General features: G+C 33.8%; 1 long non-coding RNA gene and 1 pseudogene across 7 annotated transcripts; one reads left to right on the top strand and one right to left on the bottom strand.

Moving 5' to 3' along the window:
* Nucleotides 1-5,358: 5,358 nt before the first annotated feature.
* On the bottom strand, nucleotides 5,359-6,032 carry LOC136207343 (cytochrome P450 89A2-like; annotated as a pseudogene).
* Nucleotides 6,033-10,289: 4,257 nt separating this feature from the next.
* LOC136207493 (uncharacterized) lies at nucleotides 10,290-14,877 on the top strand. 7 transcript variants are annotated; one of them, XR_010676641.1, is made up of 9 exons: nucleotides 10,290-10,680; nucleotides 10,861-10,964; nucleotides 11,628-11,696; nucleotides 11,944-12,301; nucleotides 13,206-13,251; nucleotides 13,923-13,978; nucleotides 14,169-14,213; nucleotides 14,316-14,416; nucleotides 14,561-14,877. It is a non-coding gene; the product is annotated as an uncharacterized lncRNA (long non-coding RNA). The 7 variants fall into 7 exon arrangements; XR_010676642.1 differs by having other exon boundaries at nucleotides 10,290-10,964; nucleotides 11,944-12,054; nucleotides 12,163-12,301; XR_010676636.1 differs by having other exon boundaries at nucleotides 10,290-10,964.
* Nucleotides 14,878-22,307: the final 7,430 nt, after the last annotated feature.

The following is a 22,307-nucleotide window of genomic DNA, read 5'->3' as shown; positions in this document are numbered from 1 at the left end:
CACACAAAAGTCAAAAGAGATCTTACACCAAATTTCTATTCTTGTGTAAAAGCTAGATTGATTTTCTGTAATCATCTAAAGTGTTCTTCATTCGAAAAGAACAATCTGTATCAATTGTAAAATTGAGAGTGTTGTGCTGAGTACTCGGTGTTGAGTGCTTAGTGGTAGAGAAACCTAGGTGTTTGGTTATAGCACTTAGTAGGAGTTGAGTAGACGAATAGAGGAAGGTACTCTTGCATATTCAACTTCCTTATAAACGGTTTGTGCTCTACCTTTAAAGAGCTAAGTATTGGATTTAAAAAGCCCGGAGGGACTCTGGTGACTGGACGTAGGCGGAGAGGCCGGACCAGGATAAGTCGTACTGAGTAATCTCTAACTCTCTCTCTCTCTCTCAATATACATATATATATATATATATATATATATATATATATATATATATATATATATATATATATATCTGTATATGTTGCTTGTCATATTTACTCAGCATATAAATTGCTTAAACTGACACTGAGTAAATAAGAGTGCTGAGTTGGAAGCTGACCACAATAGTGTCAATTCCCAACTCATTCGTAAAATAATTCTAGTCAACATCTGACTAAAGTTGTCTTACACTATAATCGGCCGTGCTGACCAAGGCTGAGTTAACGAACTCAAGAAAATATGTCAAGCTAGCTTAATTAAATTTGAAAAAATTATATTAGTTCCTAACCCCCCCCCCCCTTTGGAACTAATCACACGAGACCAACAATATGCACAAAAGTAACTCAGAAGTTGATTCTGTAAAACGATTGTCCATTTCTGAAATGATAGCATCAACAGCCTAACATATGTACAATTAAAAGTAATTTAGAATATAATCAAGATTAATGTCATCAAGAAAATATAATTATATTATTAGATAACATAAAGAAAATCAAGTACCTCTTTGAAGATATCAATACGATAACGGTGGAGATAAGTCTTTTGAAATCCATCAATAAGTTGTCTAACACGACATTGAATGGGATCTTCCATATTAGGCACAGGTATCTTTCGTACTTGACAAAATTCAGTGGCTTCTTTTAACAACTTCGCCCAACCATCTTCCCTAAATTCCCGCAAGCCATTTTTCACCATTTGAATCATGCGCATAGTACTAACTATGTCTTGATTCTTAACTTGTAAGAAGTGGGATAGTCCATTTGTAAGCCCCAATAGAAATCCCATCAACTTTCCAACCAACACAAATTCAAAATCCCACATTTTCTTAGCCAAACTATCAGTAGTACCTCGACTTTGTTTATCAGTACCATCATTTGATACTGCTGAAAGCACTTCTATCACCGAATCCCACATGTCAAAAAGACGATTTATCGTTCTGTAGTGAGAACTCCAACGTGTATCACCTGGGCGAGTTAAATTTATTTCTTGATTCTTGCCCTTTCCTGTAGAAATTTCATTGTTTTCTATTCGTTGTACTACTTTCTCATGATGCAATTGTAGAAGAGCATCCTTTCTTTTACATGAAACACCAACAATATTCACAATGATAGGAACATAATCAAAAAAGTCACTCACTGCTCGACAATCCCTTGCAGCAGCAACAACAACTAATTGAAGTTGGTGAGCATAACAATGAATATAATGTGCATGCTTATTTTCATTTAAAATGAGTGCTTTTAATCCATGAAACTGACCAGACATATTAGAAGCCCCATCATACCCTTGACCTCTAACCCTCGTAATTGATAATCTATTCACAGCAAAGAATGCATCAAGCGCTTTTTTCAAACATTGAGCAGATGTCTCACGAACATGCACTAATCTAAGAAACCGTTCAGTCACTTCTCCATGATCATTTACAAATCTCAAAACCACGGCCATCTCCTCCTTAACTGAGCAATCTCGGGCCTCATCAATCAAAACAGTAAAGAATTTATCCCCAATCTCATTGAGAATAATTTTTTTAGTCTCTAAAGCACAAGCTTCTATAATTTCCGTTTGAATCGTATGACAAGTCAATTGATTGTTACCTGGAGCATTTAATTTCATTACCTTCCTTACACCTTCATCTCGCATACAGTACCATTTGACTAATAAAAGAAAATTGCCCGGTCGTGTTGACGATTCCGACTCATCATGTCCCCGAAATGCCACACCTGCCTCCAAAAGATATCGAATAACATGTACAACTGCAGTTAACCTAATGCGATATTCATCCTCCTGTACTGAACATTTTGCTACTATCATATGATCCACATTCCCTCTTTGATTTTTGTATTGATCAATCTTATTTTTAGCATAATGGTGTGAACTAGAAGCACCTCCTTCATGCAAAAAAAAAAAGCATGCTAAAGCTTTTTTCCAATTTTTAAAACCAATTTGTGTAAAAGCACTATCCCCAAATTTGTTACCACTTGCAAACAAATAACAATGTAAACAAAATGCAGCATCTTTAGATACACTATATTCTAACCAAGGAAACTTCTCAAACCATTTGTATTGAAACTTCCTTCTATTACCTTTACCAACATCAGACATCGGGAAGTTGTGTCCACTAGGTTGAGAAGGGCCTTTAGCCAAGTATCGTCTCCTCATTGAATCTCTCATATTGAAAGGATATAAAACAATTGGTATGCGTTTTCCCGGATCACCAATAAGTTCATCTGATATTTCTGGTTCAACACGAACTCTTTTATCACTTTTTTGCTCAACCGGATTACTACCCGAGGATGATTCATTTGGATTTCTCTTTAATCTGATAACAAATTTATCCATCCTTTTGTAGTTCTACATTAAAAAAAAAATATGACACAAATCAAAATCACTAAATTAAACCCTCAAATGAAAATCACTAAATCAAAGAATCTAAATTTATTCTACAAATTAATTCAAATTCCATAAACTATAAAAACCCTAAACTAAAATTCCTAAATCAAAACCCTAAATTAATTCAAGAAATTAAACTATCAAAACCCTACAAATTCCCTAAACTAACAAAACCCTAAATTAATTCAACAAATTAAACTATCAAAACCCTACAAATTCCCTAAACTATCAAAACCCTAAAATAATTTAACAAATCACCAAATTAATTCAATAAATTATAAATTAAAAACCATAAATGAAAATTAACCTAATTTTATGGAAGAAATGAAAGTAAAATGAAAAGAAAAGGACAGGGAGGAGGAGAGCTGAGCTGAAGAATGGTAGAAAGGGGGGAGGAGGAGAGCACTGGGTGAAAATTGCAAAGTGGCTTTAAGCCACTTTGCGCAGAGATTGGGGATTTTCATCCCCAATCGCTGTTTTTTTTTTTAATTTGGCCCAAACCCAAAACGACGTCGTTTTGGGGGGCCAAATTAAAAAAAAAAAATAACGGCCCAGCGCACTTGGGCTGGGCTCTATCTTCTCGCTACATCTCCTGAGAAGGAGATGTAGCAGGTGCCGCTGCGCCTAAATCCCTAGATCGGGATACGCAGCGGCGCCGAGGGGGCTAATTTTTAGCCTTCCCTAAACCTTCCATGGCAGCTCCAGCGCTGTAGGGGCTGGAGCCCCCACGGGCGCCGGGCTGCCTTCGCCTCTGTTTGTAAACGTTAAGCTTAAATTCGTATTATTTTGTAAACATTAAGCCTATATTGGTGCTATTTTGTACGTGAGTCCTAAATTAATGTTATATTATAAACGTTAAGCCTAAATTGATATTATGTTGTAAACGTTAAGCCTATATTGGTGCTATTTTGAACGTTGAGCCTAAATTGGCACTTCCCCAAAAACCTTAGGCAAATTTTTGTACCTTATCCCATAAAGATATGATAAAATCTTTATTTAAAATTAGATGTTAATAAATAGGAATAAAAATATCCTTCAAAAGAGATGGATGAACAAGCTAATTGAAAAAACTTCTAAAACGAGTTTTTTCAAAGTTAGATTTTTGGATCCAATAAACTCTTTCAAATCTCTCTTACCCAAATACCATTATTAGAAGTTTGACTAGTCAAAACTTATAAAGTGACTCAAATCTGTAATTTTGTCCTAAAAAACTCTTTACCAAACAGGGTCGTTGAAAGAATAATATAATCAACCAATTAATTTATCCTACATACAAATATTTATTTTCAGATAATGTGTTCAAATTATTTTAGGCTTTAGCTTTATTTATAAAACAATATGATGAGGAATGTGGATCAAAGGCGGCCCACTAGGCCTAAATCAATCAAACATAATACAAGCAAGACTCTCTAAGCCCATAAGCCACCACATTCACGATAAATACCCCTATAAAGGGAAGGTACGACTCTCTCGCTCTCTCTCTCTCTCTACACACTACTTTATCTCTCTACTTCCATTCTCCTACTAACTTTGGTATCGGAGTGCACACCGGGGGCCTCTCCGACGCACGCCCGGCAACCAGAACGGCAGCAACCTCGCTTCATATACCAGATCAACTCTGAAGATCCAACATCCTTATTAATTGGTGCGGTGAAGGTGGTGAACAAGTCATCTTCAGATTCACATTCGGAAAGCCGTCCGTCGAGACATGCCATCAAAACCACAATCAAAATGCACTTGTTTTGCACTCTTTTGAAAACCTCTCGCTGCTAGGCTTTGAACTCTAGTGTCAAAGTTCATATCTGCTAACTCTTTTAATTCATACACTAGCACAATACACCTTCACACCTTGAAGGGAAACACTTTTCTGATTTTATCATCTTGCAAATCCTAAGAAAGCATGCCATTGGTCTCTAATGGGAGATTTTGTTGATTTGCATACATACTTCGTACAAAAATTCTAGCATACACACATATGCTTCAGAAGTTGAGATTTAAATTGGTGTCAATCCATTTATCCTGGAAGTGTCGAAATCGTGAAAAAACCACTCCCGAGTTGATGAACACCATTCAGATGTTGGTCGGCAGCCTCTTAATATATTAAATATAACTTCTCTAATTCAAACTCAACAAAAACAAAAATCCATCTAAACTTAATCCTTCTTCATACACAAGTATTTCAATGTTATTTGCAGTAAGATTTATAGAGCTCATCTAAACTTAGCTTCTTATTTTTCGGTAGAGTAAACTTAAGTTATTTGAACATGCGAATAATATGTGCCTGTAATGGATTCTTCATGACGACTGTAAATTCTTGTTTTTCAGAGAGATCAACAATCAACATCAACATCATTAACAGCTTTCCACTCATAATTCCATACTAAATTAGCCACAAAATACTCTAAATGAAGCATACATAAACCATATCCAGGGCACATTCTCCTTCCTTCCTGCACCAAAAGGTAACATCTTAATCTCTTTACTTCCTGTTATATCAAACTCTTTTCCCATAAATCTTTCTGGCTTGAAATTCATCGGATCTTCCTACGTTTTTGGATCCCATCCCATATCTGCTACAATATTTGCATTATTTTGCTCTATTTCCAGGATTTGTTTCTCATCAACATTGTCGCCGAAACACATACGGACTAGTAAGCAAAACATAGCGTATTGAAAATTAATGGCAACACTAACACGATATCCGGAATTCGACTGAGATTCGAAGCGGCGAAGAAGAATTTGCAGAACCGATTTGCAAGTATGTGATCAATACGATTTCACCCGACTAGGATGGAGTATTTCGGATGTGAGATTCCCGCGGAGAAGGCGCCAAGTATGGCCATAAACGGATGAGTTGATCATAAGGTGATTGCCAGTAGCAACTTTATCGATAGCATGGGTGGGGGCCGGGTAGAGAAAACAGTCCCGTTCTCGACTAAGTCTTGGTGAGCAAGGGAGCCGTCGGGGATGAAGATGGAAGGTTGAGATCCAATGTGGAGAGTGATCATAGGGCCGAGCTTCGATTGAAGGGAGCGGATGATCAATTCAATCTCCAAAAAATATTTTTTCATCCATCTTAAGTGTCCGATGACAGGTACAATACGGGGCCCCGGCGGGAGCTTGTTAGCCGGAATCTTGGAAGAAGACAAAAGCTTTAGAAAAGCTCTGAGCAAGGCAGAAATGGAGATGGTGAGAAGGATGAGGAACCATAATTCCATTTTTCTGATTTTGTACATAAGTTAAAGAGAGATCCTCCCAACTTCCAACTTCATTTACTTATGATAATTTTTTTTTTTTTTTTTTTTTTTTTTTTTTTTTTTTGGTAGAAAAGGAAAAGAAAAACGAATAACAACAAACTACCCAGGAATTAGCCTAGGGAAGCTAACCCCAATCCTATCTTCTAAGAGAAGATGAGAGATGAAACTAGGGGAAACAGGAAGAGTAGTAACGCCTAACGTCCCTTCATGGCCCGCCGCCGCCAAGCGATCAGCAACACGATTCTGCTCTCTAAAAATGTGTCTGAACTCTACGAACTCAAAGGAGGAGCAAAGCCTTATAATAGCTTTGATGAGGTTGCGATTGTTAAGACCCATAGAATGATTCTCAGAAATCATTTTGATTGCTTCCAAATTATCAGACTCCACAGAGAGCCTCTTAACACCCAGCCTTTTAGCAAGATTGATTCCAGTAAGAATAGCCCAGAGCTCCGCAGAAAAGGAAGAACTCAACCCTAAATTCTGGGAGAACCCAGAAAGTCAGACGCCCCCTACATCTCTAAGCACACCTCCAGCCGCAATCTTACCGTTACTGAGGCAGGAACCATCAGTATTCAACTTCCAACTTCATTTACTTATGATCATTCTTTCCTTACTAACTTAACTCCAATAAACTTAAATAATTACTTATTTATTTAAATAAGATGTTTTTTTTTTTCTTTTTTTGAAGAATATTTAAATAAGATGTTGATCAACTTCGGATTGATGAATTAGAATTATAGGTGTCCGTAAAAATATAATTTTCTTTGTCTTTCAACAACCAGCCAATAGAAACAGCTGAAACAAATAAGCCCTAATTTTAACAAAAAAGTTGATGAGTATTAATATTGATCAATATTTGCTCTATTATAGTTTTTTTTTTTTTTAAATACTTGCTCTATTAGTTATAGATCTGTTCATGTGTTGGGTCGGATCGGACCTAAGCGGGTTTAACACTTAATTACCTTGTCCAAGCCCAATCAAGCCCACATTATATTTACACCGGGCTCGAGCCGGACTGGGCCAAGCTACAAAAACTAATTCCCCAGCCCAGCCCGTCCAATTAAAAAATAAATTAAAATAAAATTAAAATATGATTATAAATAATAAAAATTTAATTAATTGATTCAACCAAATTCAATGAATGTAATTTCTAATAAAAAGAACAGAATAATTCAACATAATCTATAAACAAATAAGTCATTAAATAGAAGAAAATGGCATTTAGGCTAATGTTTTTTACAAAATAAAATGGGTTACTAACAGAGTAGTAGACAATAGTAATGAGGACTGATTAAAATTTAGACTCTCTCCTGACATTAGATATTAAATATTAACTATTTATTATGATCAATTACCAAAAAAAAAATATAATTACGTAATACATGTGATATTAGAATAAAAAAAAATCAAGCCAATGAGGGTTGGTCCGAGTGGTAAGGCGTTGAACCTCTGCTTGAAAGGTTTGGTGTTCGATTCCCCACTCCGTCAAAATTTAGCCCTCCCACTGTAAGGTTTGCCTTGACCTTGGAAGTGGGTAGACCTACCCTTACCTAAACTTAAAAAAAAAAAAAAAAAACTATTAGAACCTCTCCTAACATTAACTATTTTTTATAAGGACGGACCGGACCGGGTTGGGTCTGGGTTTTGAGATATATCCCAGGGTTAGTTACACAAATCTCATGAAATTCATAAATAAATACAAGGTAATCATAATGGTAAAGTTTATCCCATATATATCAAAGATGAAAAAGTTATATTGAATATATCACTTATCATCGTTTCCACGGCATATTATCTCTTTATATTTTATTTCAATAATTAATAAAATAAATTCAAATCTTTTTCAGCAACTGCCAAACAAAAGAATATATGATCAACTGTAACTTCTTCCTTCTTCAGACAGGATAGAAGTTAACCCATGTTTACTGTAATTTTCCTTTTGAGATGAAACTTTTATTGGTTAACCATGTTTGTAATTTCTGAAATTAACATAATTATTTTCTCATTATACTGTAGACAAATCTTTTCAAGATAGTAATTTCTGAAATGAAACTCTAGATTAGCATGAAAAATGTAATTTCCTCCTAAATTATCTCATAAATTTATTTTATATATTTGTTCTTTGATGGAAAGTAACAGAATAATTAGATGGAAAGTAACAGAATCAAAGATGACAGATTTTGAAAGCAGAGTAAAAAAAAGAAGATAATTGTAAAGAAAAGAAAAATTAATGGAACAGTTTTAATTATTTTTATTAAATTCAGTATAAGTAATAAATTAACTTAAACATTGAACCACGTTTAATTAACCAATTTGACAAAAGTACAATAAACTATTAGTTTTTGACAAAATAATTAGAAAAAATTAGTTTATTGATAAAATTCAAAAATAAACCTGCATTAAGTGTAAAATTAAATTGATAATTGAGGTTTGGTGTAATTTCCTCTATATCCCAAGCTCAACCCATTTTATATTCGGGCTTTTACGGATTTGGGCTGGACCGGGCTAAATATTAAATATATATGTCCAAGTCTCTCCCATAAATAACGGATTTGGACGGACTGGGCGGACGAATGAGTTCATGAACAGATCTAATTAGTTTTAACTAGTTATTTTATCATACTTTTAGATGTGGGGTATATATCTATTTTAGGTCTAATATATAAATTTGCATAATTTGCGGATTTCGAATACCAAACTTTTTTAATGACCTGTTTAGACGGTAATTAGTAATAGTGGTCACTAAAATTTGGGTGATATCATTAAAATGTCATAAAAATTTAATTTATCTCAATACAATTATTTATGTTTGTTTTTATTCCAATAAGATCATTTTGAATGTTTTTTTAATAATCTTTTAGCTGAAATTGCTAATGCCGCATTTCAATATTACATCAGCGTCATCTGACATATTAAAAAATTTAACTATACATTTTAATTGACAATCGATATGTCACGTGTATTAAACTATGTATTTAGTTATCATTTATCTGTATCATTCTGTTATTTATCTCTAGCCTAAAATATAGGTTCAGTTGTTGACTATAGTCATTCACTACAGAGTGAACTGTATTCTGTATAAATACTAAACTTCATATCAATAACAATCACTAAGAATCATATTGTTACATGGTATCAGAGACCTAACCCTAACCTTAATCTTTCCTCACTACACCATAGATGGTCTTTTGCAACGCAAAATACATGTGTTGCCTGTAATGTGTTGCACTTTTTATGAATTAATTGGAGCTTTTGCAACATGGTTTATAAAATGTTGCAAATGACATGTCAAACTTACATAACTCTGGTATTTTGCAACACTAATTACCAAGTGTTGCAAGAGATGTGCCAAAAATGAAACACTTTTTATATAAATCATTTTTCTTCATTCTAATAGAGGCAAAATGACGCCGTTTTGAATCCCTTAGAATTAAAAAAAAAATGGCATAATACTCATTTGACCCCTTAAACCTATTAAAATCATCAATTAGGTTCCTGAACTAAGCAAAAATCATCATTCGAGTCTCATTCTTATCATAAAATCAGAAACTGTAATTATTTAATATGGACCGTAATGATTTCTACGTTGGCTAAAATGAGTTTGGGAAATAGTGTCTGAAACTGTTCAACCGAATAATTTTTTATGAGGATTCAATTGATGGTTTTTGCTTAGGATGATGACTTAATTGGTAATTTTTGTTTAGTTTAAGGACCTAATTAATTATTTTGATAGTTTAAGATCCTATTTGATTTTAAAGCTTCAGTGTGGGGAGCTAAATGAGTTTTATGAAAAAAAGGTATAAGGTGCAAAAATACTCTTAACGTTTACAGTCAGTAGCAATTTTACCACAACGTCTAAAATGAGGCAATTTTACCCCTAACATTGGCAGGCAAGAGCAATTTTACCCCTAACTTTGACAAGTTTGATCAATTTCACACATTATTGTAAAACACAAATATTTTGTTCCTTATTCTGCACCAATTGCATATCAGTTCGTTTTGGAAAAAAAAGATTTCATATTTTTTGTGATTTAGTAATAGAATGTTTTTTTTATATTTATTTGTTCGGTAAAATATTTTGAACTTTCTTTGTCCAGCTCGTAAAATAGACAATAAATTTTTTATTCTTAATTAAAAAAATACTATAATTATTATTAAACTCACCTTGTTAATTGAAATTTTGGCTCTGATATTTCCCTCCAACCCAAAATGTACCGCCCTTAATTTCCCCCCAATATTTGGCTTGACAGCGAAGGAAAAAAAAAAGAGAAAAGTCCTTTCAATTGCAAATGGTATCTAATCCGAAGTCTCTCTCCGTTTTCTTCAACGCCGCTCTACTGTATATCCGCCTCTAGTCGGCGCCGCAAAACCTTCCTCACATCCTCCTATTCCTTCGTTTCTTCTCTGGCAAGCCCATTTACCCTAACCCTAACTCTAACTCTAACAACCCTTTATATGGATTCATAAATTTTTGGCTATCGGCCACCAACGTTCCTCCAAGATCTTCCTCGATTGCTGACGTTTCCTCACTGCGATAAACATTTAGAGCCTCAACAAGTTCAGCGCTTCCAGTAATCTCCTCACTTGCCTTTCAATCTTTCCTCATATGGTACGAGCTCTCTCCTTATTGAATCAAGAAAGTTCGAAGCGCTAATTCCTCAAAAGGAAGAGATGGAGGCCTTGTGTTTTCTCTGTTACATCCTTTAATTTCTTCCATTTCAAAACTGTATTACAAATTTAAAGTGTTTTACTTTTCATTTGGAGCCCAATTTCACGATTAATTGGACAGAAATTGGGAGAGAAATTCACCTTTCCACTTCCTCTGCCTACACCATACTAGGTGTTGATCCATGTTGCTCAGCTGCTAAACTCAAATTGGCCTTCCGAGCCAAGGTAAGTGACTATTCTTTACATATCTACTTCCTTTTTCTCCATTTCAATTTAATATTTTCCCACTATGGTATGAAAGTGAAGCAATTTCATCCTTATTTTAATAGATACGGGAGCAATTACTATGGTTCACGCATAACAAGCATGAGCTATGTTATCTATCTTGCTTGTATATGTATTATAGAGCTGAAACTTCCTTGTCAATGAATATATATTAGAACTCAAATTACCATTTTTACTTTGACAAGACATTAAGAACTTGTAGATCTTCTAAAAGGAAACGTACCTTTTGAGGTATTTGATGTTGGTGATTTTGCTTCAGAACATCATTCTGTAAGATGCTGATGAAAGAGAGCAGCCAAGTTCATTGGTAAATTAGATTTTTACATGATGGGCACCCAAGGACTTATTATATAGTTAACTTTTGAATTTTCTTCTGTAACTTTCTTAGTGTTTTAAGTTGATAAGGTTGGAGTTGAAAACTTTAACTAGTACAGCTCTTGCAAAGATTGATAACTTGCTTGAATCATTTAAATGATTCTAAGTGATAGATGCCATTTGTTGCTTTCGTCCTAATCTGATTAAGCTGAGGTAGTGAAAGGGAAGTTATTAAAATCTATGTTATGGTCCTGCTTATGAGAATATATTATACCAAATATGATGCAGGTCAATGCAGCAGGAAATCTGTGTGCTATATGCCAAGAGTCTTTTTTGTGAAGATTGTGTATGAGAATGGTTAGTTTAATAATATTCTTTAACAAAATAGATATTCCTTATGCTTGTTGTTAGTATCATTTTGCTGAGTGAAATTCTGATTTCTGGTTTGAAAGAGAGAACGGGCCCCTTGTGCAGGGCGTTGGTGAAACCTGCAGATCTGAGATCATTTGGCGATGGATCAACCACTTTATTCTTCCAGATATTTTAAATTCTTCTAGTGTAAAAATTGAAGGAATTCTAACACTTGGTGAGTTGTGCTGCACAGGTAAATTTGGATCTGCTTTGTTGAATAGCGAGTTAACCAAGGAAATGAAATGAGTACAGTACAGAATGGATGATGAATAACTAGGTTGTGTTCCTTTATGAAGAGAAAAAGGTATATCTCTCAAGACAAGTTCCTCTGAGGACAAACATTTTATATCTTTGTGCATTTAAACTGGCATTCCCAAATACTTCCCCAAATCATTAGTAAGTGCCACTTCAGTTCTTCTACTCATTTTCCTCGCCACTCCCCTCTGAACATTCCTGGAGCAGAAGAGCTTCGATTTAGCCACATTAACTCTTTGACCCGAGATGGAGCAGAATCTATGCAAGATGTTTTTGATTACTCTGGCTTGCTCCAGGTTCGCTTCGGCAACTCAATGAGTTTTATTTACCTCTACTTGTCCATTTACAAAATATTAGTGCGAATGTTGCTGTTAATTAGAGCCATGTTTTATTATGAAAATGGGTCATTTTAGTTTTGATTGTTGTTTTCACTAGAACATGCTTCCACACTAGCTGATTGTTTTTTTTATAAAATGAGGAAAGCAGGTTAGATATGCCTACAACCCTTCTCTTTTTTTCCCAAGGTTCAAGAAGTATGATTGCATTTATACCTTGTATTTTATTATGTTTTCTAACTTTTGTGCCTTCCTAGCTAATATTAGTAATTGTGAAGAAATATAATTATGTTTTGTTTTTTTTCTTCCCTTCTTACCAAAAAAAAAAAAAAAAAGTAATTGTGAAGAAATATAATTAAGTTTTCTGATATATACAATATCATTTACTTAAGATAGATCAAGAGTTAGCTGTCACTTTTTTTCGAATTAAATAGGGAGATATTACTCTTCTATTTTAGGTTCATTATACCTATATGTTTATTTTGTTGATATTATCAAAATTTAAGATATAGAAAACAATCTAATTTCAATCATTAATGGTTTTGGGAAGTCTAACGTCTAGTGAATTTTTATTTTCCCAGGTCAAAAGTGGGAAGTCGTAGTTTTGGTTCATTATTTTCATTTCCCTTCCTTTCCAGAACTTAGATCCGCTTCATTTCCATTTATTGTCTTCAGATATAGGCTCGTTTACTTCTGTCATGTTTTTCTTTCTTCTTTTGATGGATTTTTGTTAAATATGCTTATCATGTATATACATTCAATCGTTTTGTGGCTTCAAAGGTAATTTCTTATGTTAGTTGCTGTTTTTTATTTTTGGGTTTATATGTTAGTTTCGATCCACTTCATTTCGGTTTGTTATGTGCAGATCTAAGAAGATGCTGCTAATCGATATGTTAGGCTTTTTGATACAGGTATTGGAGTTGTTTTGCTTCCATATTCAACTGATTTACTCATTTTAGCAAAGGTATCTTTGTTGTTCCATGTTTCTGGGCCTTCACGAATATTGTTTTGGCTACCTATAATGGAAAACCATTATTTAAAAAGCACAGCACTAATCCTGATCAATCTAATGAAAGGAACAACTAAGCCAAGATCTGATATGATTTTTTTTTTTTTTTGCTAATTGGTTAGTTTTTCCCTGAATATAACCTAAAGATTATCTATATTCACTTGTGTCATGTGTCCTTGTACTTTTTATAACAATTTGAAAAATCATATCCAATCAGGCCATTGCTACAATCATGATCTGTTAAGAAATGAATTGCTCATACCAGAGAATCTTACATTTCTCTGTTAAACTATATGTCATGAAATAATTCAGCCACATTTACAGAGTCAGCCTTTACTTTGTGCGTGTGTGCATGCTTATCACTATATTTAACTCCCTTAGTCACTTAATTCAGAAATTTATAATGAATATTTGTGGTTGAGTATTCTAATTATATGTGTAATTTCTACATATATGTGTATGCACGAGCTGCTCATGAGCTCTCCATATTTGATTTATAGGCAAGGTAACCTACTTGTTTTTGTATGTGTAGATTCTATATATGTTATATGCTCACCTGTACCTATTCTGCAGGATGAAGAGGATCATATTGCTGCTATTCGAACTATCAACTTGACTCTAGATCAATTGTAAGAAGTTAATTTTTAATCAACTTTAATTACATTTACATGGTCTCTCCCATTGAACCCCAAGAGAACAGAAATTGAAACGACAATTCAATTTCTTTTAATAATTTTATTAATAACCCATATTTTTCAACACTATTTAGCTGTTCTAATTAAGACCATTTGCTGCTGTTGCTTTTTTTTTTTTTGTCAGAGTTGTGCTATCTCAGTGTTTCAGTTCAATTAAATGAAAACCAATGTGAGATTATTTCTTTGTTTCTTGCAATTTAATTTCATTTGATGCGTATGGCTTAAATGGATTCTTTTAACTCTTACTTCTATTTCTTTACTGATATAATAGTCGAGGGATCAAGGATTTTAGTTAGCAAGTTCATATCTGATAAGTTCTCGGATAATTTTGAGCCGGGTCCAAGTCAGAATATAATCAAAGAAAAGAATAAGGTGGTTGTTTTGTTTTATATTTTTGATCTGGATGTCCTTTTTATCATCAATATGGTGTATTTTATAGTAGAGACATGTTTTGAACTGTATGCAATTGTTAGTGAAAAGAGAAGAATTTAATCTCACATATTACTCTCATTTCAGTGTGCTGGAAGACGGATTCATGGGAATGGCAGCATCTTCCAGTTCTTGTTGATATCGTAGATTGATGAGCAATACCAAAGCAACAAACACATCATAATTTTCATAGGAATTTTAACTATGAAGGAATGAAGGAATTGGGTCAATGGCTGAACTTTTAGCTTTGCGGGAATGCCAAAAGATTGCTCAAGTAGAAAATGAACAAGAAAAGGATGTTAAAGAAAAGCATGTTGTTGAATTGTCCTTGCCCCAAAAGATTTTTTCTAAGGAGTTTGAAGGATGGGTTACATTATGACTTTATTATATTTTTTTATTATGTATTTTGGATCATGTGAGAATTTTAAATTTCATTATTAATATATTGACCTATTAAGGGTTAAATTAAAATGTCAAATTAAAAAAAAAAGTTGCAAATTGTATATAAAAAGTTGTTTGAAACGAAAAATGTTAAATGAAAAAGTGTTGCAATTTATATAAAAAGAGGTGCATCTAAAAAACAATGTTGCACAAGACCATGTTGCAAGAAAGTTGAAAAGTGTTGCTTAAATTGTATTAGGTAATAGTGTTACCAGCTCTATGGTTTAGGCAACAAATTTATTTTAATTGCCATTGGGTAGGAAGGTGTTGCCACAGATAATATAGCAACACTTGTATCGATGTTGCTAATATTGTGAAAAAATGTTGCTAAAGATGTCTTAGGCAACGCGCGAAAAAGCAACACTTTTTTTTGGCAAAAAATGTTGCCAGAACGTCTTAAGCAACACAATAACGACTTTAGCCAACACTTGTTTGGTGTTGCAACAGACCATCTATGGTGTAGTGCCTCTTTCTTTCCCACCTTCACCGAGACACCACCTTCCTCCTCCCGTCGCCGCCGTTACTGTTTCCGACCACCTCCTTCTACCGATCCATCAAAACCGAAACACCACCTCCCTCTTCCCATCGCAAATCATGAGCACCAACACGGAAAATTCCACAACTGGTACCCCGCCCAACACAAACTCGAACATGAATAACACAGATACAAACCCTAATCACCATCCTTCTCTCACCGTCTCCAACATATCTACCTTCATCAAAATAACCCTCGACATAGAAAAAGGGCATTGTCCTACTTGGGCTGCTTTATTCAAGCTCCATGCCAAGGCATTCCAGGTCTTGGACCGTATATTTTCTCCATCACCCACAAACCCTTTCGCCAATACTCTCCAACAATCCAACCCTGATCTCTGGTCTCGTATTGATACCGTTGTTCTTCAATGGATCTATAGCACCATCTCCCTCGACCTTCTACATACTATTATTGAAGCCGACTCCACAGCCGCCAGGGCCTAGAGTCATTTATAGGAGATTTTCTCATACAACAAAAATTTCCGAGCTCTCTTTCTCCAACAAGAGTTCTCCAAAACCATGCTTATTGACTATTCTGACATCTCCGCCTACTGTTAGCACCTCAAATCCCTATCTGATCAATTATCAAATGTGGATTGTCCGGTTACCAATGATCAGATGGTGTTACAGCTTATATCAAGTATGACTGAGGCATATGATACCGTTGGTACTCAAATTAGACATGGGGATCCTCTTCCCTCTTTTCAGAAAGCTCGATCCATGCTGATTCTGGAGCAAACAGCTCGTGTCCGCAAGAATCCTCCTACATCTGAACCCATTGCATTGACTGTATTGTTTGTCGACGCTGCTATTGCGCCGTCGCACCACTCCTCATCCCGACCCGTGCAATATCGCGGCTCCTCCTCTTACCGCGGCGGCAGACACAATGGTCGTTCCTATCGCGGCAGAAGCGATCGACACCACTACCGATCGTCTCAGCCACCACATTATCACTCTGCTGCCCTTCCTCCTTGGGGATATACCTACCCTTGGGCACCACCGCAACAATGGGCAACTCCTCCATGCCCTTATCCTACATCAGGCCGGCAGCCGTCACAATCTGGTATTTTAGGACCTCGTCCCCACATGCAGCAATCACACCTTCATATGGAATCACCATCGTATGTGCCTACCAATATTGCAGAAGCTATGCACACCATGACACTTGCTGCACCTTCTGATCAATGGCACATGGACACAGGAGCTACTTCACACATGACAGCCGTCAAAGGTACACTCACCTCTTATTTTAATTCGAGCCTCAATGAAAATATAATTGTTGGTAATGGTCATTGAATGCCTGTTTGTGGATCTGGTAATGCATATTTAGCTTCTAATCACCCTTTAAAGTTAACCAATGTTTTGCATGCACCTCACCTTATCAAAAATCTTATTTCTGTCCATCAATTTACTAAAGATAACCAAGTTTCTGTGGAATTTGATCATTTGGGTTTTTCTGTGAAGGATTTACAGGCGGGCACTATTATCATGAGATGTAAAAGTTCTGGCGCCCTATATCCAGTCACCTCTAGCTCCCACAATTCACCGTCGTCTCATTCTGTTTTTACTGCTTTGTCTTCCGCCGTTTGGCATAATAGATTAGGACATCCAGGGCTTCCTGTTTTGAACGCTCTGCTCAATAAAAATTTGATTTCTTGTAATAAAGTTAAGGATGTTTCTGTTTGTTCTTCATGTATTAATGGAAAACAAGTCAAATTATATTTTCAGTCCTCCAACAATGTTGCTTGTATGCCATTCGGTTTAATTCATAGTGATATCTGGACATCACCTCGGGTGGTCATCGTTTTTATGTATTATTTCTCGATTCTTACACCAATTTTCTATGGACCTTTCCGTTAGCCCACAAATCACAAATCTATTCAGCTTTTCTTATTTTTCGGTCATATGTTCGAACTCAATTATCGGAGATTAATATAAGATCTATGATTGAGCCTTAACTATAAGCTCGAGCTTTTAGTTCAAACGGTTCCATGACATGGTATAAGAGCCTCTTGGACCAAACGGTCGAGGGTTCGAGTCCCGGCAACCTCATTAATTTGTGGAATTAAAACACATGGCGGGATGGGACTGTGTTGTGCACGTTGCAAGTCCAATGGGCATTTGCGTATGAGGTGTGTCGGAGATTAATATAAGATATATGATTTTTTGTTAACTTTTTTTGACAACTCTGGCGAACTTTCAACTATCAACCACCGCGTTCTGACGATACTCTGACAGAATTTTACTCGTTTCTCTTTCTGAATTCTTAGCCTGTTATGAAATTGAATTCTAAAGGGTTGAATTTTAGATTATTATAAAGTTATTCAATTAGTTAGATAATTATGGAACCTAAATCGATACTGTGGGTTAGATTTAATATTAGAATTAATGTAATTATTGAATAAATTGAACTGCTGGGACTTTAAGTCGCTTTTAGGAGCATTTATGTCACACCCGACCCAAATCGGCATCGGGTATGAACGGAACACAGGATAACGAACTTCTACCAATCTAAAAGACAAACCTATTTTCTGATAGATAAAAATTCGTTCGGACTCCCTAAAGTTTATTTAATTATTTGGGCTTGGACTCGATAATTCTATCGAGCTCCCGACCCAAATCGGCATCGGGTATGAACGGAACACAGGATAACGAACTTCTACCAATCTAAAAGACAAACCTATTTTCTGATAGATAAAAATTCGTTCGGACTCCCTAAAGTTTATTTAATTATTTGGGCTTGGACTCGATAATTCTATCGAGCTTCCTACGTATCCCGAACGTCTTTTAATATTTAAACCAGGAATCAAAGCCACGTAGTTCTACCTATTTTAGGTAGTTCTCTTGACTTTGGTAGTTCTCTTGATTTATTGAGACGTTTTAACTTATTCACACGATGACTGATACACTAATGAGTTAACTATACATTTCACTTTATTACTATATAATTTAATATATATAAATCACTTTATCGAAACGAATCAAATCGAATAACGTTTTATCAAAACGAATCAATCGAACAACGTTTTATCAAAACGAATCAATCGAACAACGTTTTATCAAAACGAATCAAATCGAATAAACCGCTTTAACAAACCAACTCATAATCAAATAAATCGTAAAACATTCAAATCATCAAACATTATCAAAACGTAATACAAAATTTGTGTGTGTGTCCATCCTCGAATTCCACCCGTGTAGCTTATCATAACATCAATCATATCAATAATCGAGATATCTCATTCATATCTCGCCTTGCCTAACGTTAGGACTACCAGCCGTGCACTCTGGCCATACCGCCCTTAGGTATGGTCTTACAACTTACAACTCCTACCCTGGGCAATCCTAGATGGACAAAACCATTTTTTATCTATCATTCAAAATATCGCAACATAAAATCATATTTGGACTTCAATCCAAATCACAGAAATAATAACAAAAACAACCGTAACAGCTTTTTCAATCCAAATCCAAAAACAATTCGCATAAAATAGTCAAATTCATTTTCTAACCCAATTTTCAAAATACCACGATAATAAATAATTATTCTTCAAATAACCAAAATCGAAGTATATAAATATTTTAAGCAATATATTTTAAACGATTTAATAAAACGTATTCAAATCCACTCAAATAATTTAAAACCGAAACTTATTTTTATTTGTCATCGGAATAGCTATTTTAGCCGAATATAGCGTTAGACTCGTTATATTATCATAAGCCTATTCGTACTAATTTTCATCTTCAAATTCGTTGTAATTGTCTGAATCTATAAATATTCGAATTTTGACCATTTAAACTTACAACGTTAATTCCGACCGAAGGTTCAGTTAGACTCATTATATTATCATAAATCTATTTGAACTAATTTTATATCCAAATTTTTGTACAAATTTTATATTCGACTCGATACCGACTTTATTTGAAAAATATCCGTATTAGTCCTTCCATTTTCAACTTATTTTAACTCTAACTGTTAAAGCCGCTTAAAATATTTTACTGATCAAAATATTCTTATTAGATTATTTTCGGTCACTAAGATAGTAATTTTAAAGCAACGTAGTTAATCCAGACTGATTATACTTTTAAACTCATGACGATGCTAAAATACCGACTTGAATACTGTCTAAATTTTATAGTTTTATTAGTAACCTATAGACGATAAATTATTAATCGTAAATCTAAATCTGTTAAAATTGACAAAACTACCGAAACCAAACTTATATAAAATCATACCTACAACTTTTTAAAAATAATTTAGATATAAAATAGAGTTACCGGAATGTCGTCTTCAGTCACCGAAAATTTGTCGGTGTAATCCATTGACAGCTGATCCGAAATAAAACAATATCATCTTCCTTTACATTTTGATTACCTCAAATTCAAAACAAATGGAACAATTAAAAGAAAATAAATACCAAATCCCATTTAATAAACCTTTTTTTATAAGTAAATGCAAAAATATATTTTTGTTTTAAACAAGTAGTACGCCCTTAATTAACTTCTTTATATGTTTTATATAAATTTTTGAAAAACTAAATGGGTAAAGGTGTAAAAAGACCCCTAACATTTTGGGCCAAGAGCAATTTTACTCCTAACATCTAAAATGGTGCAATTTTACCCCTAACGTAGGAAACCAAGAGCAATTTTACCCCTAACGTTAATAAATTGGGTCAATTTGAGAAATAATTCATCAAACTGTCTTCTCGATCATGAATCTTGTCATCTACACTTCATACGTGTGTCATATTATCAGTAACAAATCATAAACATACGTTGAGATGTGAAAAAAATAAAAAAAATATACTGTCTTTTATACGAATCAGACAAAATAAATACAAAAAATTCACCAAATTTATAAATATTAATCTCAAATTTTATTATTAAATTATAAAAAAATATGAAATTATTTTTTCAGAACGAATTGTTATGCAATTGGTGTTGAATAAGGAACAAAAATATCCGTGTTTTATAATAGTGTCTGAAATTGACCCAATTTATTAACGTTAGAGGTAAAATTGCTCTTCACTTCTAACGTTAGGGGCAAAATCGCACCATTTTAGACGTTAAGGGTAAAATTGCTCCTAACCTAAAACGTTAGGGGTATTTTTGCACCTTAACCCAAACTAAATTGATATAATTTTTATGTATGAAATATCATTTGATAACCTATTAATACGTGAAAACCATTTCTAAAAAAATGAATAATTAAAATTTCAACTCAAAATGGAACAATATATATATTCAAAGTTTTGTACACATGTCACACTTAAAATTATATATTTGTATCTAAGTTTTACATGTGTCATACACATGTCATTTACTTAAACACATATAACATGTATGACACCTTAGTTCATATTATAATTTATAATATATTAAATATTAAATATAAATTATGTATAAAAATCACTCCATTTTATCTAATGGTGTGTATTAAAATTTTTATTAAATTCTTGTGTATCATTATTATTAGTATTTTAATAAAAAGTTCTAAACTTTTTCTATTTCTTTAATTTACACCTAAAAATATTAAAGTGAACTCTATAATATATTTAAATTCATAAATAATTTCACACTATCTATTTCGAAAAATAAAATTTTAGACACGGATGTTACAATTTAAACATATATTAAAATTTTTATCTTTGCATAAACATGAATTAATTATAGTAAATGTATTTTATGCTTATAATGGAGTACAAGATAGATCAAGAACTCGAACAATTTGATTAGCTTATTAGATGAGAAGTAAGTGTCATTGCTTATATGAAATGTTTGTATGACATGGATGAGATAGTTATGTTGTTGAGACCAGGCCCATAGATGAACCAGTTCAAACTGTTCTATTGCACACCCCGAAATTTTGGGGGCCATTTTAATTTTTTTTTTTTACGTTATCTTATTGATTGGAATTTTATATATATATGAATTATTAAAAATAAAATAGAACAAAACTTACCGTTCTTCAACCTACCCATCTTAACGACAGCGGTGCGACCTATTTTCTGAGACCTGACGGCGATCTATTTTATTCCTTCCGAGTTCTTCCACAAATTATATCCTCCACTTAGTAAAGAGGCTGCTTTATCTTATGCCTGCAACAAATTTGGAGTGAATCATTTAGAGTGAAATACTTTCTTTATATTGTTGATCAAGTCATCAGTTCTCTTAATAGGAGGTTTGAGCAATATGTAGAATATGAAACTATCTTTGGTTTTTTATTTACCTCTCAAAAGTTGGAATCATTGAATGATATGAGTTTGGAGTCTTCTTGTATCCAATTGGAAAATGTACGAGCAGTCTGATATTGATGGAAATGAATTATTTGTGGAATTAAAGTTACTTAGAGAACTTTTGCCTCGAGATATAATAGGATCTATTGATATTTTGATTTTTTGAAAGGTTTAGATTGTTTTCCTAATACAATTATTGCATATAGAATTTTGTTGACTATTCATATGACTGTTGCATCCGCATAAAGAAACTTTTCAAAATTGAAGTTATTGAAGTACTATTTGCGATCTACAATGTTACAAGAAAGACTTAATGGATTGACATTGATAGCGATTGAGAATGATCTTTTGGAGAAAATAGAATGTGAAAACTTAGTTGATGATTTTGCTTCAAAAAGTGTTAGAAGGATATCACTTTTTAAGTAAAAAAATTATATTAGAATAAAATTGTATTAAGACTTATTGTATTCGCACATGGCCCCACAAATGTTTAAAACGGATCTGGTTGAGACTATTGTTATGTGATTAGATTGTCATGGAACCGATTGAACTAAAAGCTCAAGCTATATAGTTAAGGCCTAATCATAGATCTTATATTAATCCCCGACACACACCCACACGCA

The sequence above is a fragment of the Euphorbia lathyris genome, chromosome 9 (assembly GCF_963576675.1).
Source record: "Euphorbia lathyris chromosome 9, ddEupLath1.1, whole genome shotgun sequence".
Lineage (NCBI taxonomy): Eukaryota > Viridiplantae > Streptophyta > Magnoliopsida > Malpighiales > Euphorbiaceae > Euphorbia > Euphorbia lathyris.
This window is presented reverse-complemented; position numbering and strand designations above follow the sequence as displayed.